Here is an 8,450-nt window from a genome sequence, read left to right as displayed (position 1 = left end):
CAAGGCTCAGGCTCCCCTGCTACTGTCAATCATTCCCTAAGGTTTGCATTTCTCAGTTCTTGCAACAGTTTTTGCAAATTGCAAAGCTTTTCACCCTTTATCACATTCCCGTCTTTTGCACGAACCAAAAATCATGTTGGAAACACTATTTGTGAATCTGTGCACAATCGAAAATACTTACCAGTTACCTAAACTAAGAAATCTACCCAAAATAACAAACAACCTACTCTCAACTATCTTACTCTAACTAACACTAACCTATTCTAAGGAATTTTAACAAGGAAAAAGGAAAAGGAAAACAAAGTAAATAATGAACAAGTACAAAAGTCAAACAGAAGCCAAATCAGAACAGCAAATAACGTCAAACAAAAGATGAACATCACGGCCATGCAAATATCAAACTTAAAATACTCTTATCAGCTCAAACAGAACATGGCACTACTATTGCAAAACATTGATATTAAACTTAGAGAAAAAATGTTGAAAATTACAATAAACACAACATTGCATAAGTTTTATACTGAAAATCAAACCAAACAAACTCACTTATGCAAATACATGTAACAATAGATATTAGTGAGCTATGCACATAATTTACATATATACACATAGTACACACATACAATATATACATGTATGCTATACATATGCACATGTATACACTTATGTACACTTTGTATTTACAAATTGTTTACATTGTGGGAGAGGCGTGAAGAAAGAGAGGATTTGCAGGACAAGCCAGGCATGCAGACCAAGCTGGGGACCTGATCTGCAAAAATCAAGGTGAAGATTCCAAACAGAATGCTCCCAGGAAGAGGCAGTTGAAGCTGGCCAGGGGGAAACTGATTCTCTCTCTCTGGGGTGACTGATCAAGAGAGAAACCTCTTCTCTGAGTGTTCCTGATCAAAGAGACTGGCTTTTCTCATCTAGGCAGAAAGAGACCTTTGGGTTTTGACAGAGTCTGGACTTGAATTACTCAAGCAGAGATTACCTGACTAAAGAAAGAAGAAAAGAAGAAAGATACTTGTCCTCCATACTCTCCAATTGTCCCGGAGTCACAACTGTGACTAGACTGACATTTTCCATAATTCCTCCTATCTTTCATTGTAGATTAGGGACACCCTTTATCCCCTTCACCTCAATCCCCATCCTGTTTGTTCCCAATAAACCCCTTACCTGAGAAAGGAAGAGTGAAGAATGTTTCTCTGAAATCTCATAGTTCCCCTGAGTTACTTAGAAGGTAGCTGACTAAGATTGAGGGAGGGGAAAGGGAGGCAGAAGGGCTGGGTGAAAGTTGGGAAGTGAAGGGAGGAAGAGGGTAAGGGAACATCTTGATTTATTAGCCATTAGTGATCAATAGGCAGCTCTAGAGCATCCCTCTAGCAGTATCTATCTCTCTAGCAGCATCTCTCATCTATTTCCATTGTAACTAGGTATCTTCAGGTGTCCCCTAGTAGCAGCTCTACAGTCTGCCAGAGTATCCAGTTACCACAACAAGAAATAGTCACACAGATTATCCGTTTATTACAACATATAAACATACACTATAATACAATTAATTTACAATCCTATTATATACCCTATTTACATATTTATTCACAATTTTGTTTGATATGTGATGCCATATGTCGTTTGTGTTGTGTAATGTATGATTTAGTGCAAGTCAGTATCTAATTTTCTCATCTTATTTTACTTAGTTTTACCTAACTAATCTCTATCTTCAAAATACTTCTCCTAACTAAATTTCTATACCTAAACTAAATATAAGTATGTAACTACAGTTTGTTAGTAAATAGCACATCTATAGCTAATCATAACATTCTTAGTACCCTAACTATACATTGTTTCACTCATTTAAGTAATGATTCAATGTAACTGAACCATGTTTATGTTTTGTGTCTATGTTTTATTATGTTGTTACTCTTGCTATGTTAGGTTGTTTTGCTATTTAAATGTCAGTGTTACTGTTATGTAAGAGTTATGTTATTGTTGTATGCAACATACTTACCCCTACTTTGGATCTTTCTTTCTCTTCTCACCTCTTCTTGAATATTTTTTGCAATTCCATAGTAGTAAATATATTTGTGTTTGTATGTGAATAAATACTATGTTATCATTTTCTATAATACATTATCCCAAAGTATAAATTCATTAGTCCATTTATCCTGTTATCCTCTTCATTGCAAATTTTATAGTCTTTTAAATTTATAAATTTTCAGTCTTTTATCAATGTCCATTAATTCCTGAATTCTCCTCTTCATCTGCATTGTCCTCTTCTATCCTCTTCCATAGGAACGGTCCTCTCCTTTCTGATCTTTTTGACTGCAGACTCAATTTGACTGATGATTCCATCTTTCTGCAATCTCGTCATTTCCTTCGTCTCCAATGATTTGTACATTTTCAGTATTTATACCATGTGCTAATTTTATATGTGAACAATGATACCAGCACTCTCTACCCAAAACTTACTGAAGATGGAGAAACCAACACAATAGTGTAAGGACCTAACCAACTTTCCTGTGTTGCTGATGATTTAGCAAATTTTTTTACATATACCATATCTCCTGGTTCATAATTATGAAGAGAATAATCCAAAAGACCAGTTTCAATGAATACTCTCATATCATGTAATTCTTTTAGTCTTTGTTGTAAAGCACTTAAGTAAGAAGCAAGTTGACAATCTCCTCCTAATGTGAACTTGGAAATTACTCCACCCTAATTAGACATACTTTAGGGGAAGATAAAGTTGTAAACTCCTGATTGAACAATGAGGGTACTTAACTCATACCTTATAGTGAAGCTAAAACTTAAGCCGTCTATTTTTAGATCTAATACAAAAGGGTGTTAAGTACCTATAAAGGTTAAATTAATCACAAAAAGGTCAAGTAACTCACAAAAGGCAAGCTTAGCGAAGAAGTGTGAAGTACTCAAAAGATATAATGTAACCAGAGAAGGTGAGGACCAAAGAGTGGTGAGAACTAAAGAATGGGCAGTCCTGGAGAAAGCGTCTACTGTGATTGGTAGCTGTGAAAATTTGGAGGAGGAGACATAAGAGTGAAAGGTCTATAAAAGAAGATGAAAAGTTCAGATTGGGATTGAGTTCAGGAGATTGAGTTCAGTGGAGAAGTGGAACTCATCCTGGAGGAGTCCCCTTAGACAGCTTCCTGGAGATGGTCTTGTGGTGAGTGATAAGACTGACTCCCTTTCCCTTAGGCTCAGGGAGGCCACTTTGGCCAAGTCCTTTAACTACTACCTGGCTCAGCCTGAGCCAGAGCAGTTTAAATTATTCTTTCTCTCTCTCTTTTCCTTAATTCCTTCTCTCTATATTAATTATATAACCACAATTTCCAGCTAACTTGGGTATTTTATTATTTGGGAATTTCCCTGGTGATCAGTTATTTAGATTTCAAGTCACAAAACTAAAATTATCCTTTACACTAAGAGAGATGTATAGACTGTCTTACAAGTTTTTGCTTGCAGTGGAGCATGTCCAAAGAGCATTTCATAGAATGATATATGTAAATCTGCTCTTGGCCTCATATGTAAGTAAAACAAAGCTATGGGAAGAATCTCTGGCCATTTGAGATGAGTTTCATCACAGAGCTTCCCCACCATAGTCTTTATTTCCTTATTTATGTGCTCCACTTGCCCGGAACTTTGTGGATGATAAGGCACATGATATTTTGGTGTTATTTCTACATTTTCATAGACTCTTTTCAGGGTGTCTTGAGTGAAATGAGATCCTTTATCTGAGTCTATTATTAATGGTACTCCAAATCTAGGTATAATTTCCTTAATCAACACTTTGACCACAAAGTTAGCTGTATTTGTATTTGATAGAAAAGCTTCAGGCCATTTGCTAAATCTATCAACAATTACCAAGCAAAACTTGTATCTTCTAGCTTTTGCCATGCTGATGTAATCAATCTGTAAACTCTCAAATGGACAATATGCTAAAGGTCTACCCCTAAATTTTTCTGTCTGAATGCTCCTTGATTGAATTTTTGGCAAACAGAACAGCTTGAGCAGATCTTATTTGCTACAGCACTTATTCTAGGAGCAAGCGATTGTCTCTTTACAGTGTCAGTTACAGTTTGAGTACCAAAATGACCTTTTGTGTGACACAAATAGATATACAGGTCTTTTGGTAACAGTGGCTTTCCTGTATCTGTTAACCATATACCATGTTCTTTTCTTGTTCATCCATCACTTCAGGTCCAGTTCAAATGCTATTTCTTTCATGAAGTTTTCTCTGAACTCTAGAATGAGTAATGACTCCTCCATTTTGAACCTGGCTTGCATCTCACCGATGGATTTAGGCATCATTTTTAAAGATAGTCTATGACATATCTACAAGGTTAGGAACCATGTTGTATCTCGTACCGCACTTAGCACAATGTTATATACACAGGAAGTACTTACCAATTGTTTTTAAGTTGAAAGTCCTTATATCCATGTTGCAAACTATTTCAAGAAAATTTTATGTAACCTGTGCCCTGCCTGTTTTTCTGTCTCTTTGAATTAATATTTTCCTTTGGACTCTGGGGAGATGATTCACAGTGAGAGAAAGGTGGTAGACAAACTTCTGGTGATATTGATTTGGGAAATTCCTTGACTCCCTCTTCATCTAGGGGTATGGTGGGATAAGAAGTCATGAATAAGATAATGGTGTTATTTATACACTCACATGATTTGTGCACTGTTTTTCACTCCTTTTCTTCCTTCAGCTGACCTTAATATTTAGACTTCCAGGAAGGGAGAGAAAAGGGTTTAAGTGATCCAGTTTATGGAGAAGTATGGAAATTGTGAGCTGCCTCAGAAAGAAGTGATTCCATGAGGAGACATGGACAAAGCAAATGAAGTGGAGACCAGGAGAGTTCCCAAACCTGAAGCAGAGATAGGAATTGGGAATGATGAGGAGGAAAGATCCCAAACAACTGAGACTTACACCTATTACAAATCCTGTTGAACTGGTAAGGTTAAACTAATTTCTGTTTTAGTCATGATTCCAAGATGAGAAAAGAATGGTTCTACCATTATTCCTTTCCCATTAGGAGATGTGGTTCAGATCTCCCCAGAGACACCAAGAGATCCTGCAGGGCAATGAGAGGAGATGGTTGGAAGGGAATAAATTGGGCTAGTTCCTTTTTACCTTATTCTATACAGAATAAATCCCATAATCATGAGAGTCTGAGTCTAAATATATAAATGCAGGGGACTGTGTACTGGGAGAATGAAACCCATATGGAGTAGAAGTTCATGAGGCAGCATACTTAGCACAACTCCCATTTTAATGATTTAACCCATACCCTAAGGTTAGTCTCTCAGTCAACAAGGGCATTCTACAAGCTTCTTTGTGATGCTAGCACAGAGAATGAGGAGAGTAGCTTCAATATCTTTGTGCTCTTTGCCCTCTAGTGGCCAAAAGGCATTTTACATCCTCTTTAGAAAGGGTTATCTCAAAAAAAAATGGGAAAGGACCTGTTTGTACAAAAATATTTATAGTCGTTCTTTTTGTGGTGGCAAAGAATTGGAAACTAAATGGATGTCCCTCCACAGGGGAAGGCTGAACAAATTGAGGCACATGATGGTGATGAAATACTATTGTGCTATAAGGAATGATGAGTGGGATGATTTCAGAAAGAACTGGAGAGACCTACATGGACTAGTGCAAAGTGAAATAAGCAGAACCTTGAGATCATTATACACAGAAATGGAAACATTGTGGAATCATCAAATATGATAGACTTTGCTACTAATGATCTAGGACAATCCTGTGGACTTGGGGAAAAGAATGCTATTCATCTCCAGAGAAAGAAATGTTAGAGTACAAATGCAGATGAAAACATATGATTTATCATTTGTTTATTTGGGTATATATTTGAGGGTTTTGCTTCTATAAGATATTTGCTTACAAAAATGAATAATATGGAAATATTTTTTGTGTGATTATGCATGTATAACCCAGATTGAATTGTTTGTCAGCTCTGGGAGGTAGGAGAGAAGAGGGGAGGGAGACAATATAGAAAACCTATGTGGTTATTAAATAAAACAAAATTAATAGAATGTAAGCCTGTTTTTTTATCCCCATGCTTAGTGCTTAACACACAGTATAAGCATTTAATAAATTCTTTTTTTCCTAGGGAGTATTGGACTGGCTTGATGGGTTGATCCAAAGACTCAATGTAGTTTTGGGGTTGATTTCAGTGCCCAGGGGAAGAAATAGAAAATCGGTCAGGGCAACTGACTAGATGGCTAGTATGGCTGGCTGGCTGGCTGGAATGTGAAGCAGAATTCTGTTTGGAGCCCAAGAGGTTTGGTCAACTAGGAGCTTTTGCTCTCACGGATCAAGAAAACTCCATCCTAGAACAGGACCTTCAAGGCTGAGATGATTGATATCTTTAGGGCTTTGGATTCTGGAGGTTGACTTTTCCTGGGGGTGAGAAGTAGGCCATTGATAATATGGTCCTAGGCGTAAGACATCTGGATGGGATGGGGAGTAAAAAACTTTGCCAGAAACTTTCATACTATGATGATATCATTTATGGAACACCCCACTACTTTCTTAGCTTGAATTCCCCACTCGGGAAATCTAAGAATATGTCCATTTAATACTTCCATCCCATTGAGACCTTTGTTACTTGTAAGTATGAAGTTCATAATATTTAAGAAGAAAAGTTCTGAAAGAATGAAGAAGAAACGACTTCCGGGTAATCATGGCTGCAATCTAGACGCCACACGCTTCCTCTCCCCGGCACCGAACGAAATAGACTACATCAAAGGAGCATAAAATCACCTTTGGAGGAACAGAAGGACTCCCCAGTACCCCACAGAGGCAAAGGTACGTGGGGCTTGAACATTTCCACACTAAAATAAGCTTGCACAGAAAAGTGAACTGAGCCGCCCTTCCCCCACCCCACCTCCCCCACTAAACCAGAGTGAGCTACCTGAGTGCTCACCGGGACAGCGAGTGAGTGGGGAGCGTCTCTGTCTGGGGGGGCACTCCAGGGTCCTTGGGATCTGGGGATCTGCCAGGAAAAAACGTCTCAGGGCGCTTTCACTGGAGAATCCAGCGGAACTGTACTTGGGGCGGGCTGCGCTGAACACCACGGACCACGCGCTGATTATCTGGGCGGAGCTGAACACCTGGGCAGTGTGGCTGTTATCAGGGACCCAGGGCTCTAAGAAACCTCGGAGGCTGGGAAGAACTAGTCTGAAGCAACCTAAATTCACAGAAAAACCGCTCATATAACCCAGACCCCAGACCAAAAAGGAAAGGGGAATAAAATCACCAAAGGGATGGCTCACATGGCCCAAAATCAAGCCTCCAGGAAGAAAGGGAAAAAAGTGACTATTGAAAACTTTTATGGTGGAAGTACCCAAGGAAAAGAGGAGAATGAGGAGGAAATCCAAAAAAATTCAGAACACGCCTCCCAAAATGGAAACTATCAACAAGCTCTGGAAGATCTCAAACTGGAACTTATCCAAAAGATGGAAACCTGGAAAGAAAAATGGGAGAAAGAGATCAGCTGTCTGACAGATAAGAATGCTCAATTGGAAAAAGAACTCGAAGCATCCAGTAGAAGGGCAGACAAGGCTGAAAAGCAAAACTAGTCCCTAACGACCAGAATTAAGCACCTCGAAGAAAGCGAGATGATAAAACAGCAAGAATCAATAAAGCAAACCCAAATAATTAATGAATTGGAAGAAAACATAAAATATCTCACTGAGAAGGTCACGGACCTGGAGAACAGAGGAAGACGAGAAAATCTCCGTATTATCGGTCTCCCAGAAAAACCAGAGGTAAACAACAAACTGGATATTATTCTACAGGAGATTATAAAAGAAAATTGCCCCCACGTTCTGGAGCAAGGGGGCAAAATAGAAATAGAAAGGATTCATAGAACACCTTCTATACTAAATCCCCAAAAGACAACGCCTAGGAATGTAATTGCCAAATTCAAGAGCTTCCAAGTAAAGGAGAAAATCCTACAAGAAGCCAAGAAGAAGAGCTTCAGATATAAGGGGGCTCCCATAAGGATCACACACGACTTAGCGGCTAACACACTAAGAGACCGCAAAGCATGGAACACGATATTTAGAAAGGCAAGAGAGCTGGGTCTCCAACCAAGAATCAACTACCCAGCAAAACTGACTATATACTTCCAGGGGAAAGTATGGGCATTCAACAAAATAGAAGATTTCCAAGCATTTGCTAAGAAAAGACCAGAGCTCTGTGGAAAGTTCGATATCCAAGCACAGAAAGCAAGAGAAACATGAAAAGGTAAATATGAAAGAAAGGGAAAAGGAGATGAATCTTATCTTTTTCTTTAAGTCAAACTCTCTTCTATAAGGACTACATTTACATCAAATTATATATATTAATATGTGGGGAAAATGTTTTGTGTAACTCTCATAAATTGTATCATCATAAGAGTAGTTAGAAGAAA

At 38.4% G+C, this 8,450-nt stretch overlaps 1 long non-coding RNA gene across 1 annotated transcript; it reads left to right on the top strand.

Moving 5' to 3' along the window:
* Positions 1-745: 745 nt before the first annotated feature.
* On the top strand, positions 746-6,420 carry LOC103097876 (uncharacterized). The gene is made up of 5 exons (XR_001624562.2): positions 746-1,240; positions 2,293-2,496; positions 4,216-4,357; positions 4,728-4,973; positions 5,560-6,420. It is a non-coding gene; the product is annotated as an uncharacterized LOC103097876 (long non-coding RNA).
* The last annotated feature ends 2,030 nt before the right edge of the window (positions 6,421-8,450 follow it).

This window comes from Monodelphis domestica, chromosome 5 (genome assembly GCF_027887165.1).
Source record: "Monodelphis domestica isolate mMonDom1 chromosome 5, mMonDom1.pri, whole genome shotgun sequence".
Classification (NCBI taxonomy): Eukaryota; Metazoa; Chordata; class Mammalia; order Didelphimorphia; family Didelphidae; genus Monodelphis; species Monodelphis domestica.
This window is presented reverse-complemented; position numbering and strand designations above follow the sequence as displayed.